This window comes from Ursus americanus, chromosome 24 (genome assembly GCF_024610735.1).
Source record: "Ursus americanus isolate L20-20 chromosome 24, mUrsAme1.1.p, whole genome shotgun sequence".
In the NCBI taxonomy this organism is placed as follows: Eukaryota; Metazoa; Chordata; class Mammalia; order Carnivora; family Ursidae; genus Ursus; species Ursus americanus.
In genome coordinates this window covers 6207072-6234498 of record NC_142150.1, presented here as the reverse complement: position 1 = coordinate 6234498, position 27427 = coordinate 6207072, and the positions used below count along the sequence as shown (strand labels likewise).

At 34.1% G+C, this 27427-nt stretch overlaps 1 protein-coding gene across 29 annotated transcripts in view; it reads left to right on the top strand.

Annotated features, from left to right (window-relative positions):
• The window catches only part of SOX6 (SRY-box transcription factor 6), a 586648-nt gene that overhangs the window by 63582 nt on the left and 495639 nt on the right, over nucleotides 1-27427 (top strand). For 8 of the 29 annotated variants that reach the window (XM_087855305.1, XM_087855303.1, XM_087855308.1 and 5 more), the window contains one exon: nucleotides 15124-15272. The exons of the other annotated variants lie outside the window; for them this stretch is intronic. The gene's annotated coding sequence lies outside the window, so the exon portion shown is untranslated. The remainder of the gene's footprint in view (nucleotides 1-15123; nucleotides 15273-27427) is intronic. 29 annotated transcript variants of the gene reach the window in all.

Genomic DNA, 27427 nt, shown 5'->3' with positions numbered 1-27427 from the left:
GATTTCCAGAGAGACCTTAATACATATTTTCTTAGAGAAACTAGAGTGCTACCATAATCCAGTGCTCAGCTATGCATGAGTGGACTGGCATAGGATTCTATTTGTATCATTGTTTCTATGAGAAAGTACATTCCAAGTTCTAAGAAGACTTTCAGAACTAAATCCATTTGTGTGCTTCTATGTTTGCTATAGAAAATACAGGACTTGCTATATTTCAAAAATTATAGAACTGCATTATTTTAAAACTGGAGAGACCTTGGAAGTCATCTATTTCAAATTCATTTTATAGATAAGACAAAATTCTATAGAATTTAGGTCCTGGAATAAATATGATTCTGTGCGATTAAGCCTTTAAAATATTTTAATAAAATCAATTTTTATCTATAGGTGTATTTCTTTTAGGTTCCAAGGCTTTGTTTTAGAAATTTTCATAGTTCCGTGATGTACAGGCCTAAGAATTAACCATTTGAGAATTTTCCAGATTTCTCTGTATGAGGACTTCTGCATCACTAACCAATATTGTATAATCTGTAGATTAAGAGATGATAAACCTTGTATATTTTGTTAGACTCATCTCTTTTGCTGTGATTGTTTTATTAATTGTATTTCATATAGTGTTGAAAATGTGTTATAATGGACAAGTTATTGCTTTAAATGGCCAATTTATAATTATGAATTGATTCATTTTAACATTCCTAATTATATGTTTATTTGAATATATGCTTTGGATCTGTAGATTGGTGTTATGTTAAGGAGGACAAGAGAAGAACATGTGCTCAACAAATGTAATGTTATTGTTTTCAAAAACTGATCATAATTCAAAATTATCCTTGTTTGGGACTGTGAATTTTTATTTTTGTGTGATTTTTTTCTTGATATCTTGTAGGATAGCAGTAAACTGTTTGTAGGAAGAATATATTTATTTTTCAAAATAACATTTGAACAAATCTGTCATTACCAAATGACATAATATTATTTATTATGGTATATAGGAACTTCCCTTTTACGTCTTGCTCCTGCTCAAACATGTACCCTAATAAGACAAAATGAAAAGTTAGAGATTAATATTATGCTGAAGATGAAATTTCATGTTTTCAGTGAGGATATGCTATCTTTAAAATCTTTTTCACTTTAACATGTTAGGATGAAAATGTAGCAGCCATTTTCTGCTGCTGGAAAAGAGTGATGGGAAGGAGTTAATAGTTGACTTTCAAGTATGTTTTTCACCTTTATCTTCTCCAGAATTCATATCTCAAAATATGATTTTTCAGATCTCAAGAGACAGTTTTTTTGGTCTTAAGTCTTGCATTGAGCTTTGTGTTCATCCTTCGTTTTACCTAATTTTTAAGGATATACAATTTTTTTTAGTTACCATGAATATCTATCTTACCCATTTTCACAGACTAAATTATGCCCCAAATACGAAAGATATATTAATTTAGTTTTAAATATTATGTTTCCACCTCAAGGTACTGATATTATATACTTTTCATTTGTGTTGAACGTTTTAATGTGTTTTTTGCTGAATCAATATAATCAGTATGCTAAGTATTATGTTTTAAACAGATGCCAAATATGTGATTTTGCATCTAAGTATTTTTTGATGATATAGGGCATCAATATTAAATGAAATTTTATTCAGTGATTTCATTTCCTTGAAAATATTTCTATCAGAAATTCATATTATACTTGTATTATGCTGAACATGATGAAATGTTATCCTCTTTCCCTTGTTGTGTCCTTATTGCAGCAATATCCAAAACATGCAAAAGTTTAATTTAAACCAAAATGTTTCTCCATAGAATAAACAGAATATCTCACCTGTGAAGGGTGATTTCACTTTGCAAATTTGTTCTAAGACCTTTGTAATTCACAACTTACAACTTTGTGTGCCTGATGCTTAAAAACATTGGCATATCATGTTTCAAAGATATGTAGATATTTTTGAATCTTGCTATTGTCTCATTGAAACCAGAAATTGATATTGAGACTGGATTTTATTTGGACTTACATATTAAGATGTTTTAGGTCTAGGTCTGTTTTTATAAAGTAATTTTATTAAGTTGCTGTGGAATACATGTGGTTATTTAAAAAGATTTTGAATCATGATATAGTAGACATGTTCTAAGTAAGATTCAGTAATTGAAATTTGCTAAGGAAACTATAGGAATCCAAAGTTCCCTTTTATTATTAAATGAACTAGATTACTACTAGATATAATTGTATGTTAGACACCAGGATCGAACAATTTTTACAGAACCAAGTAAACTGTTATGGTTTTGGAAAATTGGATTTAGAGCCTAGTGCTGATGAGATAAAGGTCATGAAATTATGAGCCAGTTAGTTAGCTTTGCTTTATTTTTTGGTCATACTATGGATTAAGAAACGTAAAGAATAAGGATAAATAGACCCCTTTCTGAATAGAGTAGTGTTGAGGGTTCCTTAGGGATTAGTTCTAAAACTAGTCTCTTTTTATTTATGCATGTGAAGAGAAAATATATGGGGAAACCTCTTGTTTCCTTGGGATAGGAAGCCTGCATTTCATAATTGTTGAATTTAATTTTTCTAAAATTTAATAAAAGAACTTAAATGAAATTGGGGATATTTCCTAACTTCAGATATATCTTTATAGCAAGACATATTAATTCCTAAAGATCTTTGTGAAATAACAAACAAGCAAATAAAGAGGATAAGGTTAAGGTCATTAAAAAAGAAAACCACCTAATTCAACTTAAATAGTACCCTCTGCTATGAAAGATAATTAAATTAATTTATACTTTTTCCCTATCCTCTTCTTTCACTCCCTGCTTTGATTTATTATTTCCACATTGTATCATAATTTACAGTGTTGCTTAGTACTTTTAGCACTAGCTTCTTTTTGATTCATTGCTTGCTTAGGTGGATTTTATCTTCAGGTAGTATTTTCTTCGAGCAACCTTCAGTAATCTTTATGTTTATATATTTTTATGTTTCATCTTTGTTGCTTTTATGCTTGAAAGATAACTTGGCTGGGTATAACATTATTAGGTCACACTTACCTTCAGGATTCTGTAGACTTTGCTCCACTTTTTCTCTGATATTTAATATTGTTGGGGCAAAGGCTGAGATCCACTTTATTCTTGCAACAACCCCTTCTACCTCCAGTTTTGCAGGTGATTGTTTTTTCTTACCTGTAAGTCTTTAAAGTACAAAGTTTATGATGGTATATTTTAGCATCATTGTTATGTTTTACCGTTTCCTGGGGACATGAACTATTTTCTTCTTTAATAAGTAATTTTTTGGTGTGTGTAGATCCATTTAAAAAATTATTTTCTTCAGAATCAATAATGATATATATGTTGCAAATCCATTATTTTCTTAATTATCAGTTCTATCCCCAATATTTTCTTTTTGTTCATTTTTACATTTCTTTTTAAATGATTTCCTTAATCCTTCCTCTATGCCCTAGTTTCAGTTGTTAAAACAATTTTTTATTACATCTAATGAGACTTTCATCTATGTAAAATGGCTTAATTTTCCTTCTTCCATTTCTTTTCTAAGTTCTGTCAGCTCACTTTTCAACTACTGTTCTCTTATCTTTTCTTTGAGTTCTTCTCCTCCACCCTCACCCAGGTCATGTTATTTTTATTTGAGACTGAGGAGAAATATTTGTCTAAACTCTTTGTTTCCTTGAGCAGGAGAGAAAATCATTATTCTTTTACTGTGTGATCTGTGTCTCTAATATCCTGTTTTTTTTCCATTATGTATGAATATATAGATCCTGTGCTAATTTCTTTCATATTGTTTATCTTTAGATAGGGGCATATTTATCGTGATAGCTATTTGCTGAAAAATAATATTAAGAGGGGTAGTATAGAATGAATTGGGACAGTCTTAGCAGCTTTAAAATTGGCATGTGTTGTCTTGTAAACCTCATTTTTTTTTTTTTTAAACATTCTGCCTATATCTCTCCTTAGTTTCTGGCATTAGAAGTTTGGTGTGGCTTACAATGAAGCACCTTAAATCATGCTATCTGTGTTGTGATCTGGTCATCTCTGCTTCCTTTCCCTCACTTCAGGTAGTGTTTTAGGAGATTAGGTTATAGACAAGATGGCGTATCTGCATGTTTCTTCCTTATTCAGTTGGACTTCACCTGCAGTTCCTCAGTGTGGAACTGGGTCTTCGCAGGAATATTCCTTACGAGTTCTATTATCTCTCATGCCTCTAAATCTTATCACTTTAATCAAAGGATCGTTTGATATCCTTTCGGACTGTGGTACTTTTAGAGAAATTTATTCTTTCTTGAGGTCTGAGGAGGTGGGTGTCAGCTTGTAGTATTCTCCTCTATTCTGGTTTAGATCTCAGTAGCATATATTCTTCATTTTGTGGTTTGGACTTGTAGGTATTTTATTGCTTCATTGAAGATCTCCCCAATACTCTCTCCCCCTCTGCCAATTTTCATTCTTTTTGGTTCTTTTCAAAGGAGAAGAGTTGAGAAAAAAATGCTTTTATCTTTGATCGGAATGCTGAATTTTCTCTTTAAAATATTTATAAATACATTCCCTACTTTTTTCAAGTCAATTAAACATTTCCTAATACTAATTGAGTATCTACTGTGTATTAAGTCTTGTTCAATGAGATTTATGTAACTATTATCTCTCTTAATCTTAAAAATCCAGTACATTTTCAATATTCTCTCATTTAAAAATCAGAAATCCTAGGTTCGGAGAAATTAATTGCCCAGGGTTACCCAGTAGAAGACCTAGAATTAAAACTCAAGTCTGTTGGACTCCAAAGCTATATTTTTTTCTGTTATACCCCATCTAGTTACTCTCTGTATAAGTTTTGAATAAGAGATTTTATGTGTACTTCATAGTTAGAATTTTCACTGCCAACTTTTGGCTGATTTGAAGTTGATAAATGTGTTTATACATATTATCCACCCATGTATATAAATACTATTACTACTACTAATGTTGTAGGGCTACCTTGATGGTTTGTGTCTGCGTATGTACAGACACAAAATGTATTAGTAAAAATTTTCTCCTCTTTGAGTTATCTATCAAAGGGACCAGTGGTACTCCTTTCCAAGTAGATTAATACACTGGTGCCTGAGCATGAACAAGATAATATTTCTGAGGTAGATTATTCATGCACCAATTGATCCTATTATGATTTAATCTACCATGTGATTTATTTGACATTCTGAATTGCAGGAAAATATCCAAAGCCATCTTAGGTAAATATAGCTTAGTTATTTTATTAGCAGATTGTGAGTGGTTAGCTATGTAGCAACATTTAGGGAAAAAGTAGGTAGGGTTTGAAGAAGAGAAGTAGGTAGAGTTTGAAGAAGAGAATTAATTCAGACCAGGTTGTATGGACAACTGACTACTCCAGTTTTCCTCTCATATCTGGGAAAGTATATGCTTGTGTTCTTTTTAATCCCCCCCCCATTTTGTTATAGAGTAACATGGTCTTCAAATATACACAGGTAAAATAGCATGGCATACTAATACAAAAATTATTACTTGTAATGGTTTATCTTTTCTCCACCAGCAGTCTGGCTATCTGGTGTGACCTGCTAAAAGATTCACCAGCTTTCTGTTGCAATACTAATGTTCTGTGGTGCCTCTACTGCTCTAATTACCACTTACCTGATGATTAGAAAGTATTTTGCTGGCATAAGTATGTATCTCTAATCAGTTTAAAATTCTTGAATTAAAAAAAGTCAACAATAACAACTAGAAGTTACGTTGCTACCATAGTATGTTAACATTTCAAATGGAATTACAACTGTAGTAGAAATCGGCAGAGAGGGCGGATCACAGTCTGGAGACCCAAAGTGTGACTCAGATGAAAAATAACTCCCTAACTGTATTGAGAGCAACTCATTCAGGTTCATCAGGGATGGCATGTTTTTTGGATTTTAAAAAGCACATGATGTCCAAAGGCCAGTGACCACCAGTTTCAAAATAGGTGCTGAAGTGAGTACACGGTAGTATTCAGACAGCTACAAAAAAACCTGGGTGTTTATACTTTTTAAAGAAAAGGGAAACACCCTACTGCTTTTCTTATGGCCTGTGAAATCAGAGTCTAAAAAGTTTTCCCCTGAGGCAAGCTATTTTTGTAAGTGCTCTTGCCCAGAGAAGTGCTATCAATTTCTCTTCTTATTTTCCAGTTCCTTGGGGTTCTCATTGTTGTGCTCATTCCTATCTATCTTTCCATAAGTCTATTTTCATAGATGTTTCCCCTCTTTTTTACTACCCTTACATTGCCCTATTTCACTTAGATAGGTTAGTTATTGAAGTCTTTTATAGCCAATACTGGTTTTACACAAGGACAGATCCCATCTGTTAAGTTAATGCTTATAACTTGACAGAGAAAAACCGTGTGTGAATGTGGAGTGGGTGTAAGACCAAGTGCTTTGGAGTCATGTATTCCTGGACTGGGATTCTAGGCCTCCAATCACACCTCTTTGGAATATCTTTGGATAAGTTAAATTATTTCTCCAAGCCACAAATTTGTAAAAGATGGAGATAATGCCTTCTTTACTGGGTCACTGTGAGATACAGTAAGACAACTTACATAAAGTATAGCTAGTACAATGATTAAAACATATGCATAAGTCATGGGGATAAAAGGTATAGGGAATATAGCCAATGTCATTGTAATAGTGTTGTATGATGACAGATGGTAGTGAGCATAACATATAGACTTGTCAGATCATTATGTGTTACACCTCAAACTACTGTAACACTATGTGTTCAACTATACTTCAGTTAAAAAACATAATAAGTATAGCATATTGTACTGTTGATTACAATTATTTATTCCTTCACTTCTTATGGGTGAAGTATATTTCCTCCTCCTTATTGATTTTGGGTTTTGGCCATGTCATTTCTGAGCAGACTCTTTTAGAAGCATTGCAAGTTTCCCCTATACCTCTTACTACTTTGTGCTTTGTTATAAGAAGAGCATGTTTCAAATATACAGTGTACTCAGCCTGGGTTCTAGAATAAGACGATGGAGCTGACTTGAATCTGACTCAAGGCCTAGAGCGGAGACATGGAAACTGATCTGCTTCCACCAGCATATAATAAGAGCAGAGAAATAAATAGTTGTTGTAAGTCACTGAGGTTTTGAGGTTATTATTCAGTATAACACCATTTCTGTTCCCAATTTCTGTATTTGTAAGTTTTGGTGCAGTCACAAAGAATCCCAAAGTCATAGTGGCTTAAAACAACAAACATTTACTTCTCTATCATGGATCTTCAGCTTGCCTGTGGCTCTGCTTGGCTTTATGTGGCCATATGGCATTTCAGTCTCTGATCAGGTTGAAGGAGCAGCCCCTATTTGGGACGTGCTGTTCTCAGAGTAGAAGCCAGGAGTACAAAAGGCTGAAGCAAATTGTGTCAGTGCATTTCAAGCTTCCATGAAGATATAGTGTATGTCACATCTTCTCATATTCCATTTGCCAAGTCACCTGTCCACGCCTGGCGATGGGGCAGGGAAATATACTCCATCTACTGGGAGGCATTGGAAGTCACATGTCAAAGAATAGGAACAGATAGTTGGGAACATAATACAACCGACCACAGTAGACTTTCCACGCGTTAGATTTCTTTTGCCTTCAGTACTTCTGTTTCTTTTATTTTTTTTAAACTGTATTTTATTTTATTTAAATTCAATTAATTAACATATAGAGTATTGTTAGTTTTAGAGGTAGTGTTCAGTGATTCATCAGTTGTGTATAACACCCAGTGCTCATTACATCATGTGCCCTCCTTAATGCCCACCAACCAGTTACGCCATCCCACACCCCCCTCCCCTCCAGGAACCTTCACTTTTTTTCCTAAGATTAAAAGGGGAAGGGGGTGGGGGATGGGGTAATGGGGTGATGGACACTGGGGAAGGTATGTGTTTAATGAGCACTGGGTATTATATAAGACCGATGAATGGCAAACCTGTACCCCTGAAACAAATAATACATTATATTTTAATTAATTTAATTAAAAAAAACTCTCTTATGGTTGTTCTCTTTGATCTTGTCTTATTTTATTTTCACCCCCTTCCCCTATGACCCTTTGTTTTGTTTCTTAAATTCCACATATGAGTGAAATCATATGATAACTGGCTTTCTCTGATTGACTTATTTTGCTTAGTATAATACATTCTGGTTCCATCCATGTTGTTGCAAATGCTAAGATTTCATTTTTTTGATGGATGAGTAATATTCCATTGTATATATATACACCACCTCTTCTTTATCTATTCATCCATCAATGGACATCTGGGCTCTTTCCATAGTTTGGCTATTGTGGACATTGCCCCTCTAAACATTGGGGTGCAGGTGCCCCTTCTGATCACTATCTTTGTATCTTTTGGGTAAATACTTAGTAGTGCAATTGCTGGATCATAGGGTAGCTCTGTTTTCAACTTTTTGAGGAACCTCCATGCTATTTTCCAGAGTGGCTGTATCAGGTTGCATTGCCACCAGCAGTGTAAGAGGGTTCCCTTTTTTCTGCATACTTGCCAACATTTGTTGTTTCCTGACTTGTTAATTTTAGCCATTCTGACTGGTGTGAGGTGGTATCTCATTGTGGTTTTGATTTGTATTTTCCTGATGCCAAGTGATGTGGAGCATTTTTTCATGTGTCTGTTAGCCATTTGTATGTCTTCTTTGGAGAAATGTCTGTTCATGTCTTCTGCCCGTTTCTTGACTGGGTTATTTATTTATTGGGTGTTGAGTTTGATAAGTTCTTTATAGATTTTCGATATGAACCCTTTATCTAATAAGACATTTGCAAATATCTTCTTCCATTCTGGATGTTCTTTTGGTTTTGTTGACTGTTTCCTTTGCTGTGCAAAAGCTTTTTATCTTGATGAAGTCCTAATAGTTCATTTTTGCTTTTGTTTCCCTTGACTTTGGAGATGTGTCTGGAAAGAAGTTGCTGCAGCCAAGGTCAAAGGGGTTGCTGCCTGTGTTCTCCTCTAGAATTTTGATGGATTCCTGTCTCACATTTAGGTCTTTCATCCATTTTGAGTTTATCTTTGTGTGTGGTGTAAGATAATGGTCCAGTTTCATTTTTCTGCATGTGGTTGTCCAGTTTTCCCAACACCATCTGTTAAAGACACTGTCTTTTTTCCATTGGATATTTTTTTCCTGTTTTGTTGAAGATTAGTTGAACCATAGAGTTGAGGGTCCATTTCTGGATTCTCTGTTCTGTTCCATTGATCTATGTGCCAGTATCATACTGTTTTGATGATTATAGCTTTGTAATATAAGTCAAAATCTGGAATTGTGATTCCATCAGCTTAGGTTTTCTTTTTCAACGTTTCTTTGGCTATTTGGGGTCTTTTCTGGCTCCATTCAGTACTTCTGTTTCCATTTCATGATTGCTAAGCAGATATAGAAGACAAATACATCTGGGAAAATTTCACCTAGGGTAGAATTATTAGTTACTTTTCTCAGAGTAGATTCTAGCTGAGGGTACGATAGCAACACAAAAGAATAAATAAAATAGTTAACTATTAGGAAATGTTTTGGATCCCTGCAGATTGAATATGAGTCCCAGAAAGCATTGGCAAAAAAATTTCATTTTGAAATGTAATTTTATTATGCTGTCAGGTTTCCAGGATTTTAAAAGGAAATGGCTGCGGCAGGACCCTCTTTCTGTTTGACTACTTGCCTATGTTGATTTTTTTATCCCCTCCTCAGTGCTCTGGGAATTTTTATGAGCCTCTTTAAAGTAACTGAGATGCCAGTTAGGATACTTGTAACAAACAGGTGATATTTGTAGTCTGGTTGTTGCCCCTGAGTGAAAAGTCCTTTTGGCCACTGGAGTTTCTTCTTTGAATTGGCATCCACTGTACTGGGGCATGAAAGCTCATTAAAAAAGTGTTTCATCTATTATATTACCTGCCAAAGTTTCCTTTCCCTACATTTATATATGTCTATGGGGGTCGGAGTATCTTAGAAGGTGTTTGGGGAGAACTTGAACTTAATGCCACATTTAAATTGATTTTGTGACCTTAATTTCTCTTCTCTGTTCTATGTCTCTATTTTCTTGTCACTTTTAAAATGTCTGAGTCTTATTTTAAGCAAACTTGATATAGGAGAAGATGCATTAGCATTCAGATAAATTAGTACCTTCTAAACTTAGTATTGCATCATGAAATTTGGAGGAGAGGTTTAGCCTGTTGAATAGAACTTGAAAGACATGGCTAGTAATAAGTAATAAAAATAGGATTTTTATCCTAGCTACTGAAAACGAAAACTCATTTATGTTATTTCTTTCCTTTGATTCCCATTTTCTCAAAATCTGGCAGGTGGGGGAGAATAATAGCCTTCCCTCTCCTACTGGGATGGATATATATGGTAGATCTGAAAACACTTTGCTTTCAGAAGAAAGGTGCAACAGAAATTTTGTTAGTGATAGAAGTATAAAGGGGAATTCTGCTCAGATATGAATAAATTTGTCTTGGATGATGAATTTATTTTTCTGTCCAGCTTTTGAAGGATAATGACTTATGTTCATGAATTGAGTTCAAGAAATAGAGAGAAGTTTTTGGAAAGTCAGATACACTTCTTTTGCCATGAATCATGATTATTGAAAAGATTGCTGTTGTGTGTTTGAAAATAAAGGATATAAGTGCAGCTTTTTAAGTTTTTGCTTGTTTTTAAAACAGCTGCCAATGTTTGAAGGAGACAAGATACATGATATGATGTGGCACACAGCATAGCAACTATTTCCCTCCATCCATTAGGGAATGTGTTCCTATTTATTTCTTAGCTATGATTTTTCTGGGTGAAGTTTGTTTACATAAGGGGTTTCCATATTTAAATTCAAAGGACATATTATAGAATTCCTGATATTCAGAACACTCTTCTAGGCTTTGTAGGTGAAGTTAAAATGAAGACAAGTCTTCTTCCCTCAGTGAACTTATAGCTTAGTGAAAGAGACAAGAGTTATATAAATTATCATAATAGGAACCTATGTGTCCAAGCAAAAATACATAAACCTATGCTATCAGCATGCTAAGGAATGAGAGGTGAACTCCATTTGGGAAACTTAACTCCTGTGGAGGAATTAGCATTTGCATTCAACAGGTTGAGGTAGAAGGGAGTGGCATTCCATTTGTCTCGAAGAAAGAACAGGAACAAAGGCCAGAAGGAGGAAAATGCAACTCACTTTGGGGAAGCAGGGAACAGTCCTATTTGGCTGAAGTTTTAGCTGTGTTCAAGATGATGAAGCTGTGAAGAAAACTGTGGCCAGATTTATGAAGACCTTGAACGAGGTAGTAAACATTTTGGGCTTTATGCTGAGGGGTGAAGGGGAGCCAAATAGATTTTGAGTATAGTAGGGACATGATCATATCTATATTTAAGGAAGAGAACTAGAAGGATTATGGATGGAGTGAGCAATGAATAAACAGGAGAAGAGATTGGAATTAGAGAAATTAGAGATCTTAATCAGGCTGTTTAGAAGTTCAGGTGAGATGTGGCTGGCACACACACACACACACACACACACACACACACACACACACACACACACTGAGGAATATTACCCAGCCACAAAAAAGGATGAGATCTTGCTATTTTGTGACAATATGGATGGACCCCGAGGGCATTATGCTAAGTGAAATAAGTCAGACAGAGAAAGAAAAATACCATATGATTTCATTTATATGCAAAATCTAAAAAACAAGTGAAGAAGCAAACAGAAAGCAGAATCAGACTTATAAATATAGAGAACAAACTGATGGTTGCCAGTGGGGAGGAGGATGGGGAAGATGGGCAAAATGGGTGAAGGGGAGTGGGAGACACAGGCTTCCAGTTATGGAATGAGTAAGTCATGAGAATAAAAGGTAGGGAATATAGTCAATGATATTGTAATAATGTTGTATGGTGACAGATGGTAGCTACACTTGTGATGAGCATGGCATAATGTGTAGAGTTGTTGAATCATCATGTTGTATACCAGAAGCTAAAGTAACATTGTGTGTCAACTATGCTAAAAAAATGTTCAGGTGAGAGACAATAAGGGCTTAGTCAAGGGCCGTGAGAGAGAATAGGAGGGAGTTAACAAATTTGAGAATCATTTTGGAAATGTCATAAATACTGATAAGTATTTCATTTGGATGTGAAATAATTTAATGACATATTGGTTTCCAGACTCAAGATACATTTTGTAGATAGAATTCAGGAGATCTGGCAATCAGTTATTCAGGAATAATTTTAACACAGTATTAACAAAACTACAGTAGCAATTATTTTCTTCTGTCTTCTTTGATACCTGGGTATCTGATGTGGCCATGAGTTTAAGTTCTAGTACTGCAGGTATGATCCACTGGAGTGTAAAATCTATAGGTTTTCTATAAGGAATATTGAAACTGCTGCTAGCATGTCTGTCTCTTCCTAAAGCTCATGTGAGAATGAAAGTAAAAGTACTGTTTTGAGTGGTTATAATAATATCTTGATTGTAGAACTTTATATTTTCAAAAAATTTTCATTCTTTCATCATATCCCATTCTTTCAACAATGCTCACACAATAAATATTATATATTATACATTTTATAAGTTTGGGGCAACTGAGAAACAGTAAGATTTAAGGGACATTTCAAAGGTCACACAGTTAGCTAGTACCAGAGAAAGGAAGAGAATGCATAACTTGGACTGTTAGCTACTATATATACCAACATCTCTCTGTTTTCACTAGTTTTCCTTTTGTCTTACCTAGTTTTAGTAAAATAAATGTGCATAGATAACCCAGATAACTCCTCCATTGTCTCTAATTCATTTAAACAACACAATAACATATCAATAGTGTACTTCATGGAATTTTTTTTAACTTAAAATTTTTTTAACCAATAGTTTGCAGCCTTACGTTTAGATGGAATTTTGCATTTATATTAAAAATCTTGTGTACTAATTAAGAATGTGAAACTTTCAATCAGATTTGAGTCTCATCCTTTTTTATTTGTGGAATAAGGGCCATTCCTTCATATCGATTGGCATTAAGTTTTGCTATAGTATTCTTGTTGGAATCACAGTTTTAGGCATTGCATGGCCTCATCTTAAGTCTATCTTCCCCTGCCTTTAGATGAGAATTTATGGGTTGTTTTAGGTTTGTGATCCTTTTTACTCTGTGTTGAGAGGATCCTTCCCCTTGCATGGTTTTGCTTTATTTCCCTCTTTTTTTCTGTATCTGTGTGTTTTACAGTCCTAAGACCTTGTTTTCTTTCTTTTTTAGTATCTTTTTCCGCATGTGCATTTGTACATTTCCTGGTTTCATTTTGGTCTGGGATCAGAAATACTACCAGATACTTCCAGGATACTTCCAGATACTTCACAGTCAGAGGAAGTTGCATACATGCTTATTTTATGTCTCTGTGACTATCTAACCTAACAATGTAGTGTTTCCAGTGGGTTTTTCTTCCGTTATGTGGAGTACTTTTGAGTTACTTTTCTCACGTTGTCTCATTGCTTTCTTTCACATTTTTCCTTTTTAGATTGCATATGCATTTTGAGGCACTGACTTATTTGGTACTGACATCGAGACTATTGATTTTGCTCACAGTAACCCCAGGCTCATTCTCTTCCTCTGGACTGAGTTTATTCAGGCACACTTGGAAAAGTGTATTTTCAGATACTTTTATTATTTTCCTTTATTTATCACCAGTGACTTGCCTTCATTTACTTGAGTCCTGTGTATTTGTGAGTAAGCAGGCTCTGAGACTTAAAGCCAGATGTTCTCAAATTTTCTTTGTTCATGGTGTCTTTAGTGTGTCAGTAATTTTTTCACAATGACTTTGGTACAAGAGAAATACATAACAGTTTACTTCAATACGTAGTTGGGATCAAACAGCGTGTTTATGTACTACAATCTTAGTAGCTGTTTGAAAAAAATACAGGTAAATTGAAAGTAAAAAAATCCACAACTTTAATTTCATTTTTAAATAATCATAATTGCTAATGAGATGTCTGTGCCTTTTGGGCACTGTACAACTTTTTCAAACACTGAAAACAGATTGGACATTGCCTTCCTCATTTTCTGTTCCATATCAGTTTTAGCACAGTTGCTTTTTTATCACTGTAATCACTGAAAACTCAGCTTTGCAAAGATATGAAACCGTAGAAATGAATGTAGTATGATACAACGTTGAAATTCGTCTTTGTAGTTTGCAGAGTGATCAACAGATGTTGTGTATCACTGTCCTCTTGAAAAGTTAGCATATCCTCTGGTGTTTCTGTGAGTTCTCTGTGGCATAGTGGGGTGCCTTGGTGCAAAATTTAGGAACTGTAGCCTTTGGTACTTTCTTTTTGTCTACCATGACAGCATGCTTTTCTGGTCTATATCAAAGTGTCTGGAAGATGATAGGTACTCGTTAAATTTTGGTTGGTTTTCATTGTTGGTAGGCAAGCAGTTGGTTCACAGAAGTTGGGACCAAAAAGAGAACATATGTACAATCTGCAGTTCTGGAACAAGACATATTTTGAAGCACAGTACTTTGCTGAGTTATGTTTTGCCATGCTTCTTGCTTTCCCCTTGAATGAATTCTGACGATTGTAAGACACTCATATGGGCTTGTTAAAGGCATAGTTCAAAACCTTAATCTCCTCCCATTTGTTTTTAATGTGAGGAACTCATCTTAGACATCTGTTCTAAGAAAAACAATTAGAGAGAAATTATGATGCAGTGGTCTTATCCTGAATGTTATTTTGCAACTTGGCTAGCTCCTGTGCTTTTAAGTTTTAGTAGCATAATAGTCTTATTTCATGGTAAACACTGCGAGGCAAGTGTAGCTTCAAATTTCTTGTCGTTAGTTGACTGAGTCACCTTGCTCTGATTCACCACTGCAGACAACCAAATTGGGAATAAAAATTTAGTGGGTGGATGCAAGGGGTAACATCTGCTTTGCCAGCATTCTACTCACTGAATATACTATTTGTATAGTTCAGGTATTGCAATTAAAAAAAAAAAAAAGGTAAAGCCTGGGCACATGAGATTTCCTTTAGCAAAAGTTTTTAGACCTTACAATTTTGTTTTGACTTGGCCGGAATTTTTCTTGCTTAAAAAAACTGATTTAATCCTCCCTAGAGTGTTAAGTGCTAACTCAATATTTTGCTAATTATGCAGAAGGAGTACCAAATGGTTTCTGAGGATGACACTGTATGGGTGAGAGCATTGGTGAATGAAGCTGTGGTAAACTTTGTAGCTCCAGGATCATCATCATCCATAGCAACACGTGTTTTTGTGACAGAGGAATAGACACATAACATTTTAAGGTAAAAAAAAATACAGTTAATTCTGAGGAAAGAGTTTAGGTTGGTTGTAAACTGCCATGTAGTAAGAAGGTATCATTTAGAATGAAGCTCCTATTGTATTATAATCATCGAAGAAATGTTGGTATAAAATACAAAAAAATTTTTTTTCCCTTACTCTCCTTTTCTCTTTGCCCTGACAGTCATCTCAAATTGTTACCTTATTATTTTTTTTAATTTAACAGAATCAGAATACTAACTTAGTTAAATTTTTTTTTCTGGGTTTCGTTATCTTTGCCTTCAATTAGCGTGCAAGAAGAATTGCTTACTATCCCTACCTCCTGATCAGTTTACCTACACTGGAAAATGGAGAATTGAAAGTAATTGCTACATCAGAAATGTCTCTATGCTGTATCTCAAATCCAAGGGAATGGTGGTACTAGTCTCCAAGATGTAACAATATATAACAACAAATATGACAATATGTAAATTCAGAATAACGTACCCGACAAGAGTATCTTAGTGTAAAAAAGAGCCAGGGTGTTAATAATAATAATTTACCATAGAAAAATGAGTTCTTATTAAAATGGACTTTGATTAGTAAATTGATATACATCAGAATATTTCTTTTCGAGTAGACTAAATTGTTTTTTGCTTTTTAAAATGTGGTATAATAAAAAAAATTACTGAAGTCTTTGTACCAAGACAATGTGTAGATTTATAAAAGGAAAGAGAAAATACAGGTTTTTACCCTTAAGAAATTTATAGTCTGAAGAAATGCATATTGAAACAATTGAAGAGTTGCTCCATTCATGTAGGCCAGGGTCAGGTGCTTAATTAATATATGCTGAAGGAAAAAATACAGTTGTACATAGCATTAAGAGAAATAAGGCCTTACTCCAACTAGTTCAGAATAGATTTTTGTTGATTTGAAGAAACAAGTAAATAAGTAACTACCTGTAGGTTTAAATGTGAATTCAGGAGCTTATAGTCTTTAAAGCCTGTAAACAAATGGTACAGAACCATGTTGTCATCTACTAATTTGTGAAATAACAGCTTCTGATTTTAAGAGCGGCAACATATTTCTTTCTCAGATGTCATTCATTTCTGTTTATTCTGGTGTGACATGAGATTGGTAAATCATTTACAGTGTCCATGATTGTATACAAAATGAGGTCTGTAGTTGAATGAACTTAAAGACAGACATGAGATTAACTAAAATGAAAAAGACATGTATAAAAGCCATGGGAAAGTTAGACTCAAGGATATTAAAATGATCTATGGTATTTCCATTTTCACCGAGTTGGGTTTACAGAGAAAGGGATAAGTTGAAGTGAAGATCTGCTTGATTTAACCCATTTTGCAGCAACCATTTTACTTTTTCGTAAATGGCTAAATTCTCACAGTATCCACAAAGAGTATGTATGCCAAAAGGTGGGCAGAGTCAGCTGGAAGAAAGAACTGTTTATTGTTCAAGTATGCTTATTTAAAATAAAATAAAAATTATGAAAAATTATGGAAAGAGGGAGTATATGTTTAGTGGATCTGTCTGGGCATAATCATGACTTGCTCTCCTGTCATTTAAATGATCTGGTTCTATACTGTTTACTCTGCTATTCATTAGCACAAGATAATACTTCTCATCTTTGTTTTGTCTAACACTGTTTTGTAATATATTTGAAAAACCCGTGTCATTTTAAAGGTGCTTCCATTATGCTGAGACCATCATACCAGGACGGTAAATCCCAAAACTTCATTCTTAGATTTAGTCAGTTATACCGACTTCAGGAATATAAAAGATGTATATAATATACTAAATAGTACACAGGATAGCATATCTTAAAGATACAGCCTTGACAGGTAATCTTTGTATCTTATTACTATTTATAAGATTAGATATTTGTTATGTGTCAGGGACTGTCACGACTTTTAGGAAACCCAATTCTAAAATAAATTTATTTACTCGAATAGGTCATATGTATATATGGTAAAAATTTATGAAGGTACAGAAAGTGCAGAAAACGCTTACCTCTTGTAAGTTCCTCAGTTTTGCAGATTCCTTTCCTAAAAGCCATGTCTATTACCAGTTTCTTATGTATCCATGTAGAGCTATACTACGAAATGCTTTCTTTTTTTTTTAAAAAAATTTATTTATTTATTTGACAGGGAAAGAGAGAGAGAGAAAGAGAGAGAGAACACAAGCAGGGGGGGGGCGGCAGGCAGAGGGAGAGGGAGAAGAAGGCTCCTCACAGAGCAGGGAGCCCAGAACCCTGGGATCATGACCTGAGCTGAAGGCAGATGCTTAACCGACTGAGCCATCCAGGCGCCCCTATATTATGAAATGCTTTCTTAACACAAATGGTATTCTTAACACAAATGGTATATTATATATATTTGCCTGTATCTTGCTTTTTTCATTTCCACAATTTATATATTGAGGATATACCTATTAGGACATTAGGAGCTTTCTCATTCCTCTTAAATGACTACATAATATTCAGTGTTTGAGTATATTATAATTTATTTAGCCCTTCCTCATTAATAGACTCTTTGGTTTGTTCTAATCTTTTGCTACTACAAAAAACAATATTGCATTGAATATCCTTGTAGAGTCTTCTTTGTGTTTATGTACAAATATATCTGTAAGACTAATTCCTAGAAACGGAATTGTGGGTTAAAGGTTATATGCAAATTAAATTTTAAATTTAAAGTTATTATCAAATTGCCTTTCATAGCTGCTGTGCCAATTTGTATTCCTAAAGGTAATGTTTGAGAGTGCTTCTCTCTCCATACCCTGGACCATGCAGGTGAAAACTGGTATCTCATAGTTTTACTTTACATTTTTATCACTTTCTTTAGATTGCTTATGTTTAAATGTCAGTGATTTAAGAAAGTAATTGTTTTTAACCTTTGTATTATATAATATAGTCTCCAAGTAGAAAGGTGTGCAAAACAAAGATGTTTTATCATGAAGTGAATATCTGTATAATCACCACCCAGGTTAAGAAATAGAATGTTTCTAGCATCCCCAAAGTTCTTCTTGTTCCTCTACCAACCACTACTCCCTTTCCTCCTCCAAAGGTAAAGTTGTCACTCTTTCTTATGGCAATCACTTCTTTTTTTCCCAAGTTTTTATTTAAATTACAATTAGTTAACATACAGTGTAATATTAGTTTCCGGTGTAGAATTTAGTGATTCATCACTTACATACAATACCTGGTGATCATCGAAAGTATCCTCCTTAATACCCATTACACATTTAACCTGCCTTCCTGTCCATTTCCCCTTTAGCAACCCTCAGTGAATTCTCTATAGTTCAAAGTCCGTTTCCTGGTTTGCCTCTCTCTTCTACCCACCCCCTCCCATGTTCATATGTTTTGTTTCTTCCTTACAGTTTCTTGTCCAGGGCACATATCCCTAAGCAATACAGTTTGGTTTGCTTATTTTTCTATACTTAATATAAATGGAATCATACATTATATATCCTTTTATATTTGTATCCTTTCATTTCCTATTACATTTGTGAGATCCATCCTTGTTATTTTGTATAGCAGTAATTTGCTCATTTCATAGTTGTACATTATTGCATTGTATGACTATATCACAGCTTACCCATCCTATTGTTGACGGACATTTCCAGTTTGGGGCTAATATGAATAATGCTACTATAAGCATCCTTCTACACTTGGTTGCATTTCTGTTGGATAAATACTTATAAGTGGAATTGCTGGATCAGAGGATACGGTATTTGATCTATATTAGATAATGCCAACCTGTTATCAAGTCTTTCTAATTTATACTTCCACCAACAATTCATAAGCGTTCCTGCTATCATGTGCCTTTGCCCAGTATCGCGATTATCAATTTTTATAGTTTTACTTTGATGCTGGTAGGTATGATGTAACATCTCATTATGATTTTAATATGCATTTCTGTAAAAATGAAGTTTAGTACATTTTCATGTTTATTGGCCATTTGAAATCCTCTTTTGTGGTTTCTTTTTAATTTTCATTTTTTTGGTCTAGTTTTCTATTCAATTTCTTGTCTTTTTCTTACTGATTTGTAGAAATTCTTGATTTATTTTGGGTACAAACCAGTTTATATGTTGTTTTAGTTTGGGTTCCAGCAAAACCAGAGCCCATGATAAGGATGAGAGTACAGATAACTTTTTTTTAATTAAAGATTTTATTTACTTATTTGAGAGAGAGAGAGAGCATGAGGGGAGGGAGGTGGCAGAGGGAAAGGGAGAAGCAGACTCCCCACTGAGCCAGGAGCCTGTTGTGGGGCTTGATCCCAGGACCCTGAGATCATGACCCAAGCCAAAGGCAGACGCTTAACCAACTGAGCCACCCAGGCAGCTCAGTGACTGAAAGTGATTGAAAGTGATTCTAGGAAGTGAAGAGAAGGAGTGGAGACAGTGAAGCATGGAAGAAGGAAAAGCCATTATTAAGATCACCATTGTAGGCATCGGGGGGGGGGGGGGGCTTGATTGCTCCAGGACCTCTGAGAAGAGCATAGAACATCTTCCTTAAGCAAGAGTGTCTGGAGCACTTACTCAATGTGGTTGAGAGTTCCTTTTAGAAGCATTTATTTCCCCAACTTCCAAGCTGAGCTTGCGCTGGGCAAAATGTACTCCCATAGCTTTTAGAGAAGGTCTAAAGCAGAAGGTGGCAGAATGCTCTGTGAGCACTTAAGAAATGAAATACTTGCCAGAACCAGGTAAGTTTGGTCTCACATGGAACTGTCTATTTAACTGGCTAAAATCAGAAATGGGCCAGGGAACTCTTAAGGAGGGGCACCAGTGGTGTCCTTTGTATCTTTTAAATATATTTCCCCATATTTGAGGTAACTTTTACTCTCTTAATATTTGAGGTGACTTTTACTCTCTTAATAGTGTTTTGTGAACAGAAATGCTTACTATTTATGTAATCAGATTTATCTACCTTTTCCATTTTGCTAATATTTTAATCTCTTAAGACATTTTACCTTGAGTTCATGAGGACATTATAACCTTTTTTTTCAATAGTGTGTTTTGAGAAGGTGATAAAAGGTATAGATAATTTCTCCAGGAAAATAACACATGATTACATGCAACTTCGAGGTGTTCATGGAACCTCTGAACAACCTTTCCCTGGAACCCTTAGAGATTCATTGATCTGAGGTTAGGAATTTCTGGTTGTTGTCTTACCTTTCAAATGTAGACCTATATACCACCTGGAACTAATTTTTTAGTATGATGTAAGTTAGGGGCCAATTTTATTTTATTTTTCCATGTGGATATGTGATTGATCCAGCATCAGTTGTTGAAGAGGCAAACAAAATCAACCCTGTCCATTCCCCACTGCTTGGTAGTGCCAACTTACAATTTTGTTGTAAATCAAGTACCTATATCTGCTTAGTTTTTTTTTTCTTTTTTTTCTTCTTTTTCTGGGTTCTTGATTCTGTTCCTTTGGAGTGTTTTTCCCCTTGGGCCAATTTCTCTCTGCCTTAATTACTACTGCTTTACAATAAGTCTTGATATATGCAGAGCAAGTCTGTCCTTTGTGTTCTTCAAGATTTTCTTGGCTTTTCTTGGACATTTGGATTTTCATATAAGCTTTAGAATCAATTTAGCAAGATATAGATATATTTATATATCTATATCTATATATCTATATCCATCTATCTATCATCTATCTATCTATCTATCTATCTATCTATCTATCTATCTATCTATTCACATGCACCAAACTGTTGGAATTTTTATTGGAATTGCAATGATTTTATAGATTAATATGGGGAGATTTACTTCATTACAGTTTTGAGTTTTCCAGTCCACGAGCATAGTGGAACCCTCCACTTATTAAGTCTTTTAACCTATTCTCAAAAATGTTTTATAGTTTACTGCAATGAGGTCTTGCTTTTCTTTCATTAAAAGTTTTGCTTAGATATTTGATATTTGTAATGGCTTTATGTAAATGATATTTATAAATTCTGTTTTGTTTGGGGTTGTATATAGAAATAAAGTATACTTTTGGGCACCTGGGTGGCTCAGTCGGTTAAGTGTCTGCCTTTGGCTCAGGTCATGATCCCAGGGTCCTGGGATCAAGTCCCACATTGGGCTCCCTTCTGAGATAGGCAATATAATTATTTTTATTTTATAGATGAGGAAACTAAGATGCAGAGAAATTGAATAATTACGCATGATCACACATTTAGTAAGTGACAGATAGGGTTTGAATCTGGGTCTGATTCCTAGTCTTTGTTCTTTCTCACTAAACTAGACTGCCTCTGGTTCCTTTTGTTCTATGGGGTGTGAAATAATGGAATAAATATTAAAGAAGATTAAAAACTCATACTGTGCAATGTAATTACTATTCTAAGAGGTTAGCTATGCAAGCACAGCTGACTATTTTGAGGTTCTTTGTGCTTACAATTCTTGAACATAGCAATAGTAATATTACATTCTTATAAAAATGTATATTTGCAGAATTAGGGTTTAAATAAGTAATTTCCCAGATATAATTTTGTACCTTTCTCACACTCAACTATTTTAAGGTGGTTCTGATATTTAGATATCCATTTGCAATTTAGAAAACATCCTTCTTTCATTCTGATTAGTTTTGCATACGGTTGATCATAATAGGAAGGAGAAAGTAAACATTTTAAGGTCAACCATGCCCACAATAGTAACAGTTGCTACCACTTATTGAGTGCCTAAGTGCCAGGAGACTGTACTTATTACATATAAAGTAATCTCATTAATCTTTGCAACAAATCTGTGAAACAGAATACTATTATCACATGCATTTTATAGGTAAGGAAACTGAAGTTACTTATCAAGGAAAAAGTAGCTGATTTACCTTACTCTGTACCTTCAGAGGAATGTTGCTGATTCAAAGGAAGTTAGGTAATTCCATTGGCTACATTAAAACTCTATTATATAATGAAGTGGACATCACACCACATGAGCATTTTCCCATGCTATTACCTAGGATTCCAAATAAATGTTTTAATTACCATAATAATATTAGGTCTTATAATGGGCTATATTTTACTTAAACTTTCTCTTATTTTTGAATATGGGATATAGAACTCACATTACTAATTAAGGAGGTTTACTTGCATGTTAATTATATGGTAGAAAAACCCTTTGAATGTTGGTCAAGATAATGACATTTGTGAGTGTGAACTCTGTACAAAATAGTAGAATTACATACTTTTTTCTGCCTAATTTACTTTTTCCAATGAAAGATGTTCAGCATTATGGAAATTTAGAAAATTACAACAAGTAGAAAGAGAAAAAAGAATTTACCTCTATTCTCATGCCTGGTTACAATCTTTGTTAACAGCTTAATAGTTCCTCCCAGTCTTTTTTCTTAAGCATCAGCTTTTATTTTTTAAGAAGTATGTGAATATAATTTTTATCCTTTTTTTGCTTCATATTATCACATGAACATTTACCCAGGATTCTATCAACATGCTTTTTACCCAGGATTCTACATAAGAATTTTGATAGACATAAAATATTTATGCCTATTAGTAAGTGGACTATATTTTACTTAAATTCCCTTGTTTTTAGGTATAGGTTGCTTCGAATTGTTATTGTTACTGCTGTTTTATCTCTTTTTTTGCACTTTATTTTATTTTGGGGGGGAGAGGTAGAAGAGAGGGAGGGAGAATCCAGTGAAGAGCTGGACCTGGGGCTTGAGTGAGTGGACTATATTTAAATTCCCTTGTTTTTAGATATAGGTTCCTTCGAATTGTTATTGTTACTGCTGTTTTATCTCTTTTTTTGCACTTTATTTTATTTTGGGGGGGGGAGGGGTAGAAGGAGAGGGAGAGAGAATTCAGTGAAGAGCTGGACCTGGGGCTTGATCTTACAACCCTGAGATCATGACCTGAACTGAAATCAAGAGTCGGACACTTAACCGTCTGAGCCACCCAGGCGCTCTTCTTTTGCATTTTAAATTATAAAAATGTAATCATGCTTATATCCAAATTGAAATATGTAAACATGTAAAGTGAAAAGTAAAGATCTTTGTCCCACTATCAAGAACTTCCTGGGTATTCTTCAAGAATTTGTCTATGACTTTGTAAACACATTTGTATCTATCCTTATTTTACATAAGTAGGATCTGTAACCTGCCTCTTTGGTTTTGCTCTTTCACGTAATGTTGGGTTAAATATATTTGTGGAAAAATTATTTTTGTGTTTATGACTATTTCCTTAAGACAGACTCTTACAAGTAGAGCTGGGTCAAAGCAATGGACAATTTGAAGGCTCTTACTAAATTTGCCAAATTTAATACGCTGCTATTTTAGGAAGAGTATGTTAATATTACAAAATAAGAATTTATTCTACCATTATAACTTATACAAACTGTATGGAAACCTGGCATGCTAATTTTTAAAAGCTTTTTATAAAGGCCCAATCATTTATGATATAAGTAAGTAAATATATAATACAGGCATATCACATTTATATCTATATATGGTATGGGTGTAACATATCTACACACATATTTGTGCATGTATAATATGTATATATATATACACACACACTGAATTTGTTTAAGCAGGGTGGGTCTAGTAATTTTTCCCACTTTAGACTTAGCGTTGTTATTCTTACTCTTACCGATAATTAAGATTATCTTTATCAGCATCATTTTTTGAGGTTACAACTTGTTTTAAAAAAAGTTGTATTTGAATCTTATTTAAATCTTTACCTATTTTTAAATTTTTTAAATTTTTATTTTTTTAATTAAAAAAGTTTTTATTTAAATTCCAGTTTTGTTTTTAATACTAGTTTTTATACTAATTCCACTTTTGTTTTTATACTAATGGAAAAAATACATATGCTTCCTAAGCCTTCCCTCTCCACACCACCCCCCAGTGACAATAGGCTGTCGATATCTTCCTTGTTGATAAATATGGATATATGCCACAATTAAATGACTGCATTATACTCTATTTTGTGGTTGTACTCTACTTATTCTTTTTTTAAAATTATGTTAGTCACCGTACAGTACATCATTAGTTTTTGATGTAGTGTTCCGTGATTCATTGTTTGCGTATAACACCCAGTGCTCCATGCAATACGTGCTCTCCTTAATACCCATCAGTGGGCTAACCCATGCCCCCACTCCCCTTCCCTCTAAAACCCTCAGTTTGTTTCCTGGAGTCCATAGTCTCATTGTTCATCTCCCCCTCTGATTTCCCCCCCTTCATTTTTCCCTTCCTTCTCTTAATGTCCTCCATGCTATTGCTTATGTTCCACAAATAAGTGAAACCATATGACAATTGTCTTTCTCTGCTTGACTTATTTCACTTAGTGTAATCTCCTCCAGTTCCATCCGTGTTGATGCAAATGTTGGGTAATCATCCTTTCTGATGGCTGAGTAATATTCCATTGCATATACGGACCACATCTTCTTTATCTGTTAGTCCGTTGTAGGGCATCTCGGCTCCTTCCACGGTTTGGCTATTGTGGACATTGCTGCTATGAACGTTGGGGTGCATGTGGCCCTTCTTTTCACTACATCTGTATCTTTGGGATAAATACCCAGTAGTGCAATTGCTGGGTCTACTTATTCTAATATTGGTGAACCTTTGGTTGTTTCCAGATACTTGCTTGTATAAACAACACTTCAGTCAACTTTTTTGTACATATCCCCTTTACCCATTTGTCCAATAATTTACTTAGGATAAAATAGAAATACAATTTTTGTATCAAAAGACATGTACATTAAATATTTGGATGTAATAGGGCATTTTTTACTTTTTTTACTTACATTTTTCATTTTGTTTTAAGTTTTTTCTACAAGTGATATAGTGAATGCAGAATTGTCAAATTGCCCTCCGGAAAGTTTGTGCTATATTGCATTCTCATCAGTGAATGGGAGGGCCCAATTCCTCCTGCTTATAAACATTAAATATTAACAATATTTTAAGTTTTTGCTAAAATGTTATTTTGTATTGAGATATTAATTGTATTATGTAGCATTTTAAAAATTGTGATATTGAATACATTTTTTAATTTATTTGCTCTTTCTATTTTCTCATTTGCAAATATTCCACTTATTTTTGTGGCCTATTTTTCTGTTTTTTTAAATTGATTTATGAGCTTTGAAAACTCCCTTTTGTATACCATACCAAAAGTATGCTTGCTTAAGTTTGTGGTTTACATTTTAACTTTGTTAATAGACTTTTGTTAATATAGAAGTTAAAAAATTTTAATGTAGTCAATTTTATTAATCTTTTCCTTGTCTTAATGTTATGCTTAGAAAGCTGTTTCTTATCTAAAGACTTACAAATACAGGGGTGCCTTGGTTAAGCTTATGCCTTTGGCTTAGGTCATGATCCCAGGGTCCTGGGATCGAGTTCCACATCAGGTTCCCTTCTCAGCAGGGAGCCTGCTTCTCCCTCTCCCACTCCCCTTTTTTGTGCTCTCTCTCTGTCAAGTAAATAAATAAAATCTAAAAAAATTAAATAGAAAAATAAAATTAATGATCCTCAATTAAAAAAAGTAAAGATGATACAAATATAATCTTTATATTATGTAAATAGTTTAAAATTTTTAAAAGATTATTTATGTTTTTAGTTTTTACATTCAAAAAATTCATCAGGAATTTATTTTAATATAAAGTGGTAGGGACTTAATGCAATTTTCACCCAAATGTCTACCTCTACTTATTGAATAGTTTATGATTTATTGCATAGTTTATTATTTCTCCACTGACTTGAAGTATCACTTATATCATACAATATACTCTTCTATAAACTGTCATTTATTTCTAGATTTTCTGTTGTTCATTGATCTGCCTGTTATTCCTATGCCAATAATACATTGTTTTAATTTTTGTACTTGTGTAATATTTACATTAAGCCTTTTAAACCTAAAATTTATTTAGGTTATCTTATTCTTGGAAAGAGATCAAGCTTCCATATTTAATTTTTGAAATAACTCAAATATGAATTATTTATTTGATGCATAAAATAACATCCTTGACCTTAGAATATCTCTCTTTAAGTTTTCATATGGTGTATATGATATACATGATAAAAAATTTCAATTTTTTAGAAGAAAGACTCTTCTGTCTAGTAAAATTGTTCTGGGGAGCTGCTCTGAGGTAGAAGATGCAAGGAAGCTTTGAATCGTAGGCTGATATGTGGATTTGGCATAGTGCCTGTCCTAGAGAACTCTGGTGGTTGAAGCACAGGAGTAGGATCAGAGTACAGAAGTGATGGGATTTAGAATCCTTTAAAAGAAGCTCTTTTAGCATCAGGACCAATAGGTTTTCAAAGCCGAGCTTCTGAAATGTAAAGGAATGCTGTTTAAATGAAACAAGAACAGTGCACTAGCTTTGAAACCAGAGGTTGTGAATTTGAGTGCCAACCCTGCCAAATCACTACTTTTGTGAATATCTAATCCCACGGAGTTTCAGTTTTTTCATTTATAAAATGAGGATAGTAATCCCACCACAAAGTAATTATGAGGGTTAAATGAGAAAATAAATATCAGTTGAACAATGGTTGGCCTATAGAATTGGCTTCATAATGCCTGGTCTTCTTTTTTTATTGTGAATTCTGCAGAAACAAGGTTGATGTGGGTAAAATTTAGGGCTGGGATTTGAGTCTTGGAGAGCTCTGTGAATTTATTCCATCTCTGCACATTAAAAAAGGCAATGGTTTTTGTCCCAGTGCTAGCATGAGAGCACTAATGTAGGAAAATGGGAATTATGTAATGTGTAGCAGGGTATTTTCCCTATGTATACGTGCGTGCACACACACACACACACACACACGCACCCACGCACCCACCCACCCACACAAACGCACAGCTCTAACAGTCTCATTATGGATCTCAGAAAAAGAAAGGGAAATTAGGAAAATTCCAGGACAAGAAGATATAGAAATTGGTAATTAATTGGAACTGGGGGAGATGGGAAAGTGCTGGCATTGGAGAAATGTATTTAAAAATCCAGTTATTTACCCCATTTCCATTTTGGAATGCTTTTTATCAAATGAGTTAAGTTGGAGAGCAAAATATCAAATATTGGCATATTATGAGAGAAGTGAATGCCAACTATCCCATTCTACAGATGAAGTAACAGGAGACATTTATGTTCCTCATAGAATGAACATAACCCCAGCGATTGAAAACTCTGACTGAAAATGAAAGCTCTATCACCAATTTGT